Raw genomic sequence first — 14,971 nt, forward strand, 5'->3', positions numbered from 1 at the left:
TTGCTGTAAATGATATTGCAAATGCCTTAGATGATAGAAAGCACTGTGCTGCGTTGTTTGTAGATTTGTCAAAAGCTTTTGACACTGTAGACCATGCTATCCTTTTGAGTAAGCTGTCATCTATAGGACTGGGCACTGATGCCTGTCGATGGTTTTATGACTATCTTATATAGAACTCAGGCCGTCATGGTCGACGGGGTCAAGTCTGACCCCTTACAGTTACTTAAAGGGGTCCCTCAGGGTTCAACAATTGGCCCACTATTGTTCTCACTTTATATAAACAACATTGGTGATGATATCAGATATTGTAAATTCCATTTATATGCAGATGACACAGTGATGTACTCTATTGCTCCAACAGAGGACCAAGCTTTAATGCAGTTGGAGTCTGATTTTAGGATACTACAGGGGTCTCTTTTACAGCTTAAACTTGTTTTAAACGCTAAGAAAACAAATGTCATGTTTTTTTCTAGGTCTAAACTCTCAATTAGAAACACTTATGTAATCACTAGCTTGGATGGTACTCAAATCAAACAGGTCTCTGCATCTAAATACTTAGGGGTATGGTTAGATGATAGGCTTTCTTTAAAAAAAACATGTTACTAAATTGGGAAAAAAGCTCAAATTCAAGATAGGGTTCCTTTACAGAAACAGGGCTTGTCTGTCCTCCGTAAATAGAAAACAAATTGTGCAGGCTACTTTTATGTCCGTTTTAGATGATGGTGATATTATCTATATGCATGCATCAGCAAACACATTTAAACCACTGGATGCTATTTACCATTGTGCACTCAGGTTTATCACGGGTGATAGTTACAAAACTCATCACTGTTTCCTATATCAACATGTGGGTTGGGCCTCTCTATCTGTGAGGCGAGAGCAACATGCTCTCTTATTTATTTATAAAGCACTTCTTTTAAAACTACCTCCATATATATCATCATTAATTTCCACTAGATATACTAATTTTAAAACCAGATCACAGATGTGGATTACATTAGAGACTTCTGTGGTCTCCACAGAGTTGGGTAGGACTGCCTTCAGTTCCTTTGCACCTTATTTATGGAACAAACTGCAGATCCAACTTAAGTTAGACACTCTGGTGTCCCTTGCCCATTTTAAAAATGTTATGGAGGATCAATATGATGTTGTCTGTGATTGTTTCTGTTGAATTGTGTTTTTGTTTTGTATGTTTGAAATGTTCTTGTCTGTATGTCTAAAACTGTACATGTCAACATGTTTACACAGGGCACAGTCTGTTTTTCCCTGTTAAAATAAAGATTTAAAAAAACTTTACAAAACTCATATATCATCAATGATGCTATTCAGGTCTATATATTATTTGTTTAAATTAACCCCAGAATTTAACTAAAATAGACAATACAATCAGCCTAAGGTTTCAAGCTCTGGTGGATTTAAAAGGTAATGATATTAACCAAATATCCACATTTTAAGCAAACAAAACTACACATTTTAAGGAAATGTATCTCCTCCTTGGATAGTTACATCTGTGCCACTGACTTAATTAGTCATTGATATGTTGTAGTCACGTCTCCATGTCACCCAAAAATCTAAGTTAAAGAATAGGACTAGATCAAATTTAAACCAATGGAAGTGATGGAGGCATGTGAGCATGTTATTTTCTTTGAAATGACCAAATCACCTTTAAGTAACATCAAACCAAATATGGAGTTGATTTGAATTGATTTCAGGTGATTTGGACATTTTGTTTTAAAACATGCTCACATGCCCTCATCACTTCCATTGGTTGTTAGCTTGTGGTGGCTAAGGTTAGCTGAAGTTTGTAGTGGCTATTTAAAGAAAAACTGTAATCATGGTTCAGTTATCTTGGCCCATAGACTACTTTCAGGGTGTGGAACCATCTAACATCAAGTTGTAAAATAGTTAACTACTCCTTTAAATGGTTGAAAGCCACAGTGATAGACATTTGTGTGACAACTAAACCAAAAATCAGACATTGTTTTTTTATTGGAATTTGGTTGTGCTTTTAGATGGTTGAAAGCATAATGATAACACATTGGCTGTCTTTTTGAGTGGGTGAATATAGGTTGTAATGTCATTGATCAACCTCTCAACAAACTATTATCCAATCGATTACACGTTGAATAATTTGTTTGTTGTACCTTATTTCACTTTTTCTCCCCAATTTCGTGATATCCAATTGGTTGTCCACGTTGAAATGATATGTGTGCCCAGTAGGACATGACGAACATGCTGTTGAGCTGGAGTGGTTTAGAGAAAAAAGAAGGGGGCGCGAGCGAGTGGTCGCGTGATTTTTTGGGGATTTTCTGAAGTCTGACTGTCTTCTGTTTTGCTAAACTGAGTTCTCGGGATTAACATGATGATGGTCGGTAAAGGAGGGAGAATACGGTGGCGACCTCTTCGTTGTTTAAACTAGTCTTGCGTTTTCTCAACAACGGGCAAATCTGAAAAAGGAGAGGATAAGGTAACGACCAAAAACATGAAAACGAATCTGTTTTCTTGTAGCCAGCTCGACGTATTGGGGAGGAAATCCTATTTTTACACGACGTTGGTGAATGTTAGCTAGCGTGTTATTTGAGAACCGCTATTTTGCCTGGTTTCCTTTTGCCTGGTTTCTCGTTTGATGTCGTTTTGGTTAACTATGTAATCTGTTTTTGTAAATGACTATCGTGTATACAGTTTGCAGTGTTGATTGCAATAGCTATATTGAATGACTAATTTAGAAACCACACAAACCCAAGGCAATTTCACCAGTGTCTTTGATTTCACTTCAAACGTTAGCGAGCGACTGTAGCTTGCTAGAAAGCTAGCTAACAAGCCAAGAGTACTAGCTGAAGAAGTTAGCTATCCATCGGCTTTTCTTTTTTGTGGGTTTTGGTGGCAAATTCAACGTTTTGAAGTGTCTTGCCAACCCGACTCCTACTAGGGAAATATGTCCAACAAGCTACATAGTTTGTATTGAGAAACTGCTGCATTACTGCATAGAGAAATTAGGATTATTGGACCGTTATTTTTCTACGTGACGTTACGTGCTAGAACGTTAACCAGCTAGAACAAACCTGGCGTGTAATCATTAGCCAAACAGTTTCGCAACTAAAACGAGTTTCTATTGGACAAATTCAGGTAGGTCGTTTCGGATCTGTTTTCTTCCGTTTAAGAAGTGTTTTGCAACATAATCGGCGTAAATGAATACGCCCCATGCAGCTAAATTAGCTAGCAACTTTAGCTATCTCTATAAAAACCCTAGCCACCTGCAAATGAAGTTAGTTAAACAACAAGAAACTAGCTAGCAAGCCAAATAATGGACTAAAGGAACCTAACTCATTACTCCTTATAGTACAAGGACAGCCAAATACTCCATCTAAAAGTGAATCGATTCTCAATTGCAGTATGGTTCTTTCATACTATGGCCGGACTGGGACAAGAATTCGGCCCTGGCATTTTATCCACTCCAGCCCACATCACTGCCTGCACCATACTGAAAATGGCAGTACTGTTTTCAGTACTGCAGCACCTTATCCTTGTGAGGATAAAGACACAGCCTTTTACTGAAATGTTTTATGAGATTGAAGAACATATTGGGAGGGATCTTAGACCATTCCTCTATACAAAATCTTTCCAGATTCTTAATATCCTTCAACTGCGCTTATGGACTGCCCTCTTCAATTCAAACCACAGGTTTTCAATGGCGGAGACTGAGATGTCTTTGCGGTCAATTAACAATTTCTTTGTGGATTTTGATGTGTGCTTGGGGTTATTGTCTTGCTGGAAGATCCACTTGCGGCCAAGTGTCTGCCACCTGGCAGAGGCAACCAGGTATTTAGCTAAAATGTCCTGGTACTATGGGCCTATTTTGCTTCCACTGGTCCTGGGGCCCTTGTTAAGGTCAACTTTTTACATTTACATTTTAGTCATTTAGCAGACGCTCTTATCCAGTGAGTGCATACATTTTCATACTGGCCCCCCGTGGGAAACGAACCCACAACCCTGGCGTTGCAAGCGCCATGCTCTACCAACTGAGCTATAGGGGTCAACGGCATCATAAACTTTACCAAGTACCAGGACATTTTAGCCAAAAACCTGGTTGCCTCTGCCAGTAGGCGGACCCTTGGCCGCAAGTGGATCTTCCAGCAAGACAATAACCCCAAGCACTAATCAGTCAACCATTTCTCTACCAGTGAATGGCGAGACATGGTCCTCATCCTCTTTTCTTTTTACCAGCTCATGTTTAAAACAAATACAATATGTAAAAACACCAACTCACAACTATAACTGTGCCTCTGCTCTAGCCATTTTGTTTGCCTCCCTGTTGTGCTGTCTTATCTGTCTCAGCATATTCTCTGCTGTCACTGTGTGCTTCATCTTGTTTTCTCTCTGCCAGTCTGCTTAAGCCTTATATGTTATAAAAGCCAAGCTAACAACTAAGGTTATATTGCAAATTAGTGCTTGTCATGTGTTCCCCTGAATCAACACCTACCCTAACAGGCTGGCCACATAGCCATACAAAACATCATTTATGTATGATACCTACTAATGGTTACTTAAGACAGAAACGAAAGTAGGGAAGTTGGCTGGAACTGGAACACGCTGTCGTACACGTTGATCCAGAGCATCCCAAACATGCTCAATGGGTGACATGTCTGGTGAGGTATGCAGGCCATGGAAAAACAGACATTTTCAGCTTCCAGGAATTGTGTACAGATCCTTGCGACATGGGGCCGTGCATTATCACGCCTCAGGATCTCGTCACAGAAGCTCTGTGCATTCAAATTGCCATCGATAAAATGCAATGCAAAGTGTTCGTAGCTTATGCCTGCCCGTACCATAACCCCACCGCCACTGTGGGGCACTCCGTTCACAACGTTGACGTCAGCAAACCGCTCGCCCACACGATGCCATACACGTTGTCTGCCATCTGCCCAGTACAGTTGAAACCGGGATTCATCCAGTGTGCCAGTGGCCATCGAAGGTGAGCATTTGCCCACTGAAGTTGGTTATGACGCCGAACTGCAGTCAGGTCAAGACCCTGGTGAGGATGATGAGCACGCAGATGAGCTTCCCTGAGATGGTTTATGACAGTTTGTGCAGAAGTTTTTCGGTTGTCCGGGTCTTGTGCTGGCTCCATGGTGGCTTAAAGTCCAGGTAGCAGATAATGGACCCTAACAGATATTTATATGTAGTTGGTGCAGATTAAGAAATATACATGGGTTCTAACTTGAACAATTATTTGTTAGTTTACAATTGTACAATTTATGCTTCCCTCATATTAAAAACACAGAGACTGCCGGAAATCCCAGAATGCAAGATGGTAATTTCTATGACTCACACTGTGGAGGAACATATGGCCTGTAGCCTACTGTACATGGTAAGCTGTAAGTGGCACTTCACTGTTTAGTATGGGAAACGGCTGTGAGGAATTTATTGTGTTATTTGTTATTATGTTCACAAGATATTGACACAATTACAATCTTTATAGAATAAACATCTAATTACATCAGTTACATTTGGAAATACATATTTGAGGGAACTTTAGCAAGCCAGCAGCAGATTAAACAGAAGGTTAATTCTCTCCTCCCTCTCTCCTCGGTTTTAGCTTTCTGATATCAGTCTAGCTGGCTAGGTTTAGAATATTTACTAGCTCATACCAGTGACAAACTTGGCTAGCTGGCTATCTTATCGACGTTAGGGCTGACCCCAATTATTCGGTGGTTGGTCGACCGCAATTTTTTATTTGTCGAGCGGTAGCATATACAGTGCATCTTCAAAGTATTCAGAGCCCTACACTTTTTCCACATTTTGTTACGTTACAGCCTTATTCTAAAATGTATTTAAAAATAAAAAATCCTCATCAGTCTACACACACAACCCCATAATGACAAAGCAAAAACAGGTTTTTAGACATTTTTTACAAATGTATTAAAAATTAAAAACGGAAATGACATTTACATAAGTATTCAGACCTTTTACTCAGTACTTTGTTGAAGCACCTTTGGCAGTGATTACAGCCTCAAGTCTTATTGGGTATGACGCTACTAGCTTGGACCTCATGGCTTGGTTTTTGCTCTGACATGCACTGTTAACTGTGGGACCTTTATATTGACAGGCGTGTGCCTTTCCAAATCAAGACTTATAATTTTTCGGTATTTCGTTACATTTTTAGTTTAAAAAATTTGCCAACATTTCTAAACCTGTTTTCGCTTGTCATTATGGGGTATTGTGTGTAGATTGATGAAATAATGTTATCAATTTTAGAATAAGAATGTAACATAACAAAATGTGGAAAAAGTGAAGGGGTCTGAATACTTTCTGAATGCACTGTATATAGTTGATTTTATTAAAACACAGTGTGTCTATATATGAAAAAATACACGTAAAAAAATAATAATCGATTTTTCAAAAGAACAGACAACTTTCGGTCGACAATTATTAATATTTTGTCGGGTACAGCCCTAGTATACATATTCTGGTCTCAGACATTGCTCATTATGATATTTCTTAATTGCCTTTTTTTTATTTTTCTGGATTGTGTGTTTTTATTTTTTATTGCTAGGTATTTTTATTTTTTATTTCACCTTTATTTAACCAGGTAAGCCAGTTGAGAACAAGTTCTCATTTACAACTGCGACCTGGCCAAGATAAAGCAAAGCAGTGCGATTAAAAACAACAACACAGTTACATATGGGGTAAACAAAACATAAAGTCAAAAATACAACAGAAAATATATATACAGTGAATGTAATACGTTATGGAGGTAAGGCAATAAATAAATAGGCCATAGTGCAAAAATAGTTACGATTTCGTAATTAACACAGAAATGATAGATGTGCAAAAGATGATGTGCAAATAGAGATACTGGGGTGCAAAATAAATAACAATATGGGGATGAGGTAGTTGGGCTAATTTCAGAATGGCTGTGTACAGGTGCAGTGATCGGTAAGCTGCTCTGACAACTGACGCTTAAAGTTAGTGAGGGAGATACGAGTCTCCAGCTTCAGAGATTTTTGCAGTTCGTTCCAGTCATTGGCAGCAGAGAACTGGAAGAAGGTGTTGGCTTTGGGGATGACCAGTGAGATATGCCTGCTGGAGCGCAGACTACGGGTGGGTGTTGCTATGGTGACCAGTGAGCTAAGATAAGACAGGGATTTGCCTAGCAGTGATTTATAGATGACCTGGAGCCAGTGGGTTTGGCGACGAATATGTAGTGAGGGCCAGCCAACGAGCGTACAGGTCACAATGGCGAGTAGTATATTGGGCTTTGGTGACAAAACGGATGGCACTGTGATAGACTACATCCAATTTGCTGAGTAGTGTTGGAGGCTATTTTGTAAATTACATCGCCGAAGTCAAGGATTGGTAGGATAGTCAGTTTTACGAGGGCATGTTTGGCAGCATGAGTGAAGGAGGCTTTGTTGCGAAATAGGAAGCCGATTCTAGATCTAACTTTTGATTGGAGATGCTTAATGTGAGTCTGGAAGGAGAGTTTACAGTCTAACCAGACACCTAGGTATTTGTAGTTGTCCACATACTCTAGGTCAGACCCGCCGAGAGTAGTGATTCTAGTCGGGTGGGCGGGTGCAAGCAGCGTTCGGTTGAAGAGCATGCATTTAGTTTTACTAGTGTTTAAGAGCAGTTGGAGGCTACGGAAGGAGTGTTGTATGGCGTTGAAGCTCGTTTGGAGGTTTGTTAACACAGTGTCCAATGAAGGGCCAGATGTATACAAAATGGTGTCGTCCGCATAGAGGTGGATCCGAGCGTCACCAGCAGCAAGAGCGACATCATTGATATACACAGAGAATAGAGTCGGCCCGAGAATTGAACCCTGTGGCACCCCCAGAGACTGCCAGAGGTCCAGACAACAGGCCCTCCGATTTGACACATTGAACTCTATCTGAGAAGTAGTTGGTGAACCAGGCGAGGCAGTCATTAGAGAAACCAAGGCTATTTAGTCTGCCAATAAGAATGTGGTGGTTGACAGAGTCGAAAGCCTTGGCCAGGTCGATGAAGACGGCTGCGCAGTACTGTCTTTTATCGATCGCAGTTATAATATCGTTTAGGACCTTGAGCGTGGCTGAGGTGCACCCATGACCAGCTCGGAAACCGGATTGCATAGCGGAGAAGGTACGGTGGGATTCGAAATGGTCGGTGATCTGTTTGTTAACTTGGCTTTCAAATACTTTCGAAAGGCAGGGTAGGATAGATATAGGTCTGTAACAGTTTGGATCTAGAGTGTCACCCCCTTTGAAGAGGGGGATGACCGCGGCAGCTTTCCAATCTCTGGGGATCTCAGACATTATGAAAGAGAGGCTGAACAGGCTAGTAATAGGGGTTGCGGCTAATTTTAGAAAGAAAGGGTCCAGATTGTCTAGCCCAGCTGATTTGTAGGGGTCCAGATTTTTCAGCTCTTTCAGAACATCAGCTGTCTGAATTTGTGTGAAGGAGAAGCGGGGGGGGGGGGGGGGGGGCATGGGCAAGTTGCAGCGGAGGGTGCAGAGCTGGTGGCCGGGGTAGTGGTAGCCAGGTGGAAAGCATGGCCAGCCGTAGCAAAATGCTTGTTGAAATTCTCGATTATTGTAGATTTATCGGTGGTGACAGTGTTTCCTAGCCTCAGTGCAGTGGGCAGTTGGGAGGAGGTGCTCTTATTTTCCATGGACTTTACAGTGTCCCAAAACCTTTTGGAGTTAGTGCTACAGGATGCAAATTTCTGTTTGAAAAAGCTAGCCTTTGCTCTCCTAACTGATTGTGTATATTGGTTCCTGACTTCCCTGAAAAGTTGCATATCGCGGGGGCTGTTCGATGCTAATGCAGTACGCCACAGGATGTTTTTGTGCTGGTCAAGGGCAGTCAAGTCTGAGGAGAACCAGGGGCTATATCTGTTCTTAGTTCTGCATTTTTTGAATGGGGCATGCTTATTTAAGATTGAGAGAAAAGCACTTTTTAAAGAACAACCAGGCATCCTCTACTGACGGAATGAGGTCAATATCCATCCAGGATACCCGGGCCAGGTCAATTAGAAAGGCCTGCTCGCTGAAGTGTTTTAGGGAGCGTTTGACAGTGATGAGGGGTGGTCGTTTGACCGCGGACCAATTACGGACGCAGGCAATAAGGCATTTGTCAGGATGATATCTATGAGGGTGCCCCTGTTTACAGATTTAGGGTTGTATCTGGTAGGTTCGTTGATAATTTGGGTGAGATTGAGGGCATCTAGTTTAGATTGTAGGTTGGCCGGGGTGTTAAGCATATCCCAGTTTAGGTCACCAAGCAGTACGAACTCTGAGGATAGATGGGGGGGGGCAATCAGTTCACATATGGTGTCCAGGGCACAGCTCGGGGCTGAGGGGGGTCTGTAGCAAGCGGCAACAGTGAGATACTTATTTCTGGAAAGGTGGATTTTTAGAAGTAGAAGCTCAAACTGTTTGGGCACAGACCTGGATAGTACGATAGAGCTCTGCAGGCTATCTCTACAGTAGATTGCAACCCCACCCCCTTTGGCAGTTCTATCGAGACGGAAAATGTTGTAGTTGGGGATGGAAATATCTGAATTTTTGGTGGCCTTCCTAAGCCAGGATTCAGACACTGCTAGAACATCAGGGTTGGCGGAGTGTGCTAACGCAGTGAATAACTCAAATTTAGGGAGGAGGATTCGGATGTTAACGTGCAAGAAACCAAGGCTTTTAAGGTTACAGAAGTCAACAAATGATAACGCCTGGGGAGTAGGAGTGATACTGGGGGCTACAGGGCCTGGGTTAACCTCTACATCACCAGAGGAACAGAGGAGGAGTAGAATAAGGATACAGCTAAAGGCTTTAAGTACTGGTCTTATAGTGCGTTGGGTATAGAGAAAAAAAGGGGCAGATTTCTGGGCGTTGTAGAATAGATTCAGGACATTATGTACAGACAAGGATATGGAAGGATATGAGTACAGTGGAGGTAAACCTAAGCGTTGGGTAACGATGAAAGAGATAGCATCACTGGAGGCACCGATTGAGTCGGTCTCCGCGTGTATGGGGGGTGGGACAAAGGAGCTATCTAAAGCAGGTTGAGCTGGGCTGGGGGATCTACAGTGAAATAGTACAATAATAAATAACCGAAACAGCAATAAGCAAGGCATATTGACATGGGAGAGAGGCATAAAGCAATCACAGGTGTTATTCGAGAGAGCTAAGACAACAGCTGCTAATGGCGACAAAGTTTGGGCTGAGGCTAAACATAAACAGGATGCGGTACCGTATAAAGGAACAGTCCAGCAGGCATCAGCTGTATAGCTGAGTTATCATAAGGTCCAGTTAACAGCAATAGGAGAGTTGGGAGGTAGCTCGGGGGCTGCTACAGCACTGGCGAGCAAGAGGCCACGGCTTGCATGTGCTAGCGGGCCGGGGCTAGCAGATGGATCTTCGTGGTCGACGTCGTAACGGGAAGCCTGTTGAAACCACATCAGACGATTTCGTCTGCAGACCCGTCGTGTTGGAACGGCGGGGCTCCGTGTCAACATTAGGAGGTCCCGTCCGGTTGACAGAGCGGTAGATAGCCGGGAGATGGGCTCGAGGCTAGCTCAGGGCTGATTAGCCAACAACTACATCCATTTGGTTGCAGCTAGCTAGTTGCGATGATCCGGTATTAAAGGTCCAGTGATTCAGTGATTCCGGCAGAAAAAACGATATGTTCTGGGTCGATAACACGCTGTGCAGACAGTGCAGACTGGCCGATAATAGTCCAGGCTAGAGCTGACTGGTAGGTAGTGCAGGCCACGGACAATGGTGAAAAAACGCTAACGGTGGCTAATAGCAAGTAGCTAGTTAGCTGGCTACTCCCGTCCGGTAGACAGAGAGGTAGATAGCCAGGATATGGGCCTGGCTCGAGGCTAGCTCAAGGCCAACATGTGCTAACTTCGGGGGCAGCTGCGATTAGCCAACAGCAACATCCATTCGGTTGCGGCTAGCTTGTTGCGATCCGGTGTTAATGTCCAGTTATTCCGGCAGACAATCCGATGTTCTGGGTGAAAACCGCTAACGGTGGATAATAGCAAGTAGCTAGTTAGCTGGCTAGCTAGTTTCAACTGGAGATTCTAGATAAAAGGTAAGTCAATAATAGAATCCGTTCCACATTGAGTGAGGCGGGTTGCAGGAAAGTATATTTTGTAGAAGGATGAAAAGTGTGATTGGGAAATAAGTACGAAAAATACAAAAAAATACAAAAAACAGGCTATTTACACGGACACGCAACAAAGAACACAACCGCACTGCTATGCCATCTTGGATCTATTACTGCACTGTTGGAGCTAGAAATGCAAACATGTCGCTGCACCTGCGATAACATCTGCAGATGTCTGCGCTCGACCAATAAACTTTGATTTGACATGAAATCAGTCAAAACACCTCAAAGCAAGACATGGTATCAAGATAAAACGAATTGAAACCTACGATTCACCTACGATTCCCCTCATGGCAGATTATTGTCATTGTTGCTATCTGACCGTTCAGTATCATAACAAAGCATGGCTTCCGGCCCCATTGCGCGCATCATTTTCGTGATGTTGTCAGCCATCCCCTCTGTAAGAGCAGCACATCAGTGTTTCCCCTAGGACAGGGTTCCCCAATTAGATTTCCAAAAGGGCCAAATTTGGTCAGGCATGCCAAGCCGAGGGCCAACATGTTTGTTTTTTTGGCGACAGTTTTATGTATTATCAGTTTTCACTTCTATAGTGATTTTATAATTATTAGTAGTGGTGTTAGGAGTCACATAAGAGAAAAATTAAAAATACTAAATTAGTCCAAAACCAACTATTTAATTATGAAATGCCCCTGGAGCATATTCTGTGCAAACAGTCAGCAAACAAAAAGTCCAGCAAACACATTCACACACACACACACACACACACAGCGCCCACTTCTGTCTGGAACACCCATGCTTTGGACATCTGCGTTCAGGCGGTCTTTCTAAGAGAAGAGACGGAAGGACAAACACAGACAGACAGAGATTTTTAGTTAGGTACTTTTCAAATGTGTTATCAGAATATGCCACATTCGTTTTTAAACTTTTAAAATATGTGAACCAAATAATATCAAGCTGTTAACAACCAAAAGTGTTTGATATTAATGTGACAATATAATTAATTAGCTTTTATTTGTGTATAATTTTTTTATTGCTGTGTATTAAGTTTTACATTTTACTAACTAGTTGGATGCCATTTACTTTTATTTAAGCTGTGTAGCATATTTAGTAGGAAACATGCTATTAAATATGAAATGGTTATTTCATTGTAATAATTATTATACCACAAGAAGATTGAAAAATAGAAAAATTTTTTTTGGATCTGGTTCACTCACCAATCAGTGAGAGAAGTGAGAGCGACGGGATGAGGCAACCTTTCTGATGTCAGGCTTGTATTCTGTTGTGGCAGTCCTGTGGCAGTGAATCTGAGAGTCTGTTTCTGTCCTGGCTCTTGATAGCATTCATTGAAGAAAATGCTGATTCACAGATGTATGTTGAGGGGAACATCGTGAGTAGGAGCATTGCAATATCTCTGGTCAGATGTATGTTGAGGGGAACATCGTGAGTAGGAGCATTGCAATATCTCTGGTGTTTTTAAAACGAGCTTGGGGAACCACGTTGATCCAAAAGTCACTCACCAGTGCATCCTTGTGTTGAGCTTTGAGCAAATCAGATGTTCCCATCTCCAAGATTTCCATCTGAAGAGCAGCCTCATCTATGGAAGGCACCAGCTTTTTGTCCACTGGCCGTCAGCTGACACAGAAAACGGCTGTCTTACGAAGAGAAGGATGTCAGCTGAGAGTTTAGGGGAGCTTTCAAATCTTTCTTTGACGTTTTCTGCCAGCCTGGACACAAAATCCTTAATTGCTGGATCTTCCTGCATTTTATTCTTCTCACAATGCTCACGCAGACGTGGAAAGTGCAACTTTCTCCCATGAATGTCTCTCTCCAGGAGGTGCAGCTTTGACCGGAAAGCTTCAATCGCCTCATACATGTCAGCAACAGTGTGGTTCTTGCCTTGTAGTCGCAGGTTAAGGTGATTTAGATGAGACATGATGTCACACAAAAAAGTAACATCTGATATCACCTTGTTGTCAGTTAAAAAGCTCAAAAAGTCGCTGGCTTTTTGGCTCTGCAGGCTGGATAAAAATGACAAGTTAATCACGCAGGTCACACACCCTCTCCAACACACGGCCTTTGCTCAGCCAGCGAACGTCATTGTGGAGCGAAAGATTGTGTTCAGCTGACATTTCCTCAAGTAATGCTCTAAAAAGGCGATGCTGCAGACTAGAGCTCTCACGGACAAAGTTAACTAGTCGAGTCACAGTATCCATGGTCTCTTTCATTTTTCCACACAGTTTTGCGCACAAAACTGACTTGTGAATAATGCAGTGAAATGCCAGGAGTGCTGGGTTAACAGCAGAAAGCCTGCTTACCAAGCCCTGGCGGTGTCCCACCAATGACTGAGCCCTGTCGGTAACAACAGAGACAATTTTACTCACATCTAAGCCATTCCTTTCGAAGAACTGTGTCAGCTCGTTGAATATTATTTCCCCGGTTGTATGCCCGGGTAGAGAAATCAAACACAGCAGCTCCTCCCGGAATGTCTTCCCATCAAAAAATCGTGCGAACACAGACAGCTGTTCCATGTCGGTTCGGTCACAAGACGAGTCTATTGCCAGTGAGAATGCTTCGGTTTTCCTCAAATCTGTGAGTAGACTGGAAAAACACTCCTCCGCTAAAACTTTGACTCTTCTGGTTGCCGTGTTAGCCGACAGCGGCACTTGCTTCAACAGCTCAATAACGTATTTTTTTATTGGTTCCTCTTGGTTTAAAACTTCGGCAGCAATGTCGATTGCACATTGTTTAATTAACTCTGCATCGGCGAATGGCTTCTTAGCTCTTGGCAAGCTTCCAAGAAACATGTAATGAGGCAGCTGTTGCGCTCTCTTGTGCCGATGATGTTTTACACATAGTTAAAACCGAGTGCTTGTATGACGTTAACATGCTTGCAATTTTTTGTTTGCGCTGGTCAGATTTTTCTGGGTAGTTGGGATTAAAACTGGCAGCATGAATAGAGTTAAAATGCCGCTTCAGATTGTCCGCTTTGATTACAGCTACAGTCTGCATGCATATTAAGCATGTGGGCTTAGCATTGTTGTGGTCCGGTAAAAAAAAGCAATACCTCTCAGTCCAGTCAGTTTTGAACTGACGGTTCTCCTGGTCTACCTTGCGTATCTTGGCAAATGCTATGTTTGTTTGACTGGATTTAATAATTTTTTGTGAGGAAGTGGTCAGTCCTTTTGATGAAAGAGGGTTAACTGGCGAGTGGCTGCGGCTGCTGTGTGTGTGTGACACTACACTAGGTAGCTAGTCGAGTGGAGACGAGTATGCAAAGCGCGCAAAGTACGTCTTACGTATGTATGCACGCGGTAAATGCCACAGGTCAAGGTGTGGGATAATTTTAAAAAAAAGCAGAGCCGCGGATATTAAATTCATGTTTATTATAACAAGTGAATGCCAATGCTGTCAGTGTGGGCCAGACATTTGGCTCTTGCGGGCCGGATCTGGCCTGCGGGCCGCTTATTGGGGTTGGCTGCCCCAGGATGTTGTCAAGATTTTTTTGTAGAACGACTGCGAGGTCACTTCTGGAGCCGTTTTAAATCGACATTCTATTCAGAAGTGCATGAAAATTAAACGATGTTGACACCATCTGAAATATAACTGATGCGTGCCACTGCACTGTAGGGAGATGAGGAGAAAGTCGTGGCTGTGCACCTATGTCATTACCACTACTGCTCACTCTGTTTGCTACAAATATGTTGTAACTTGTCATTCTGATCTTGATAGTTAGGGATTTTGGTAATTAGCCCGTTATTTACTGCCCCAGAGTCAGATGAACTCGTGGGTACTATTTTTATGTCTCTGCGTCCTGTATGCAGGAAGTTAGAGGTAGTTTCGCGAGCCAATGCTAACTAGC

At 42.5% G+C, this 14,971-nt stretch overlaps 1 protein-coding gene across 2 annotated transcripts in view; it reads left to right on the top strand.

Annotated features, from left to right (window-relative positions):
- The first annotated feature begins 2,223 nt into the window (after positions 1–2,223).
- The window catches only part of LOC311098649 (CMP-N-acetylneuraminate-beta-1,4-galactoside alpha-2,3-sialyltransferase-like), a 77,571-nt gene continuing 64,823 nt past the window's right edge, over positions 2,224–14,971 (top strand). Inside the window, exon 1 of one of the 2 annotated variants that reach the window (XM_084139183.1) lies at positions 2,224–2,467. The gene's annotated coding sequence lies outside the window, so the exon portion shown is untranslated. The remainder of the gene's footprint in view (positions 2,468–14,971) is intronic. The other variant, XM_084139184.1, reaches the window with a different exon arrangement.

Source organism: Coregonus lavaretus, assembly GCF_964263955.1.
Source record: "Coregonus lavaretus genome assembly, chromosome: 23".
Taxonomy (NCBI): domain Eukaryota; kingdom Metazoa; phylum Chordata; class Actinopteri; order Salmoniformes; family Salmonidae; genus Coregonus; species Coregonus lavaretus.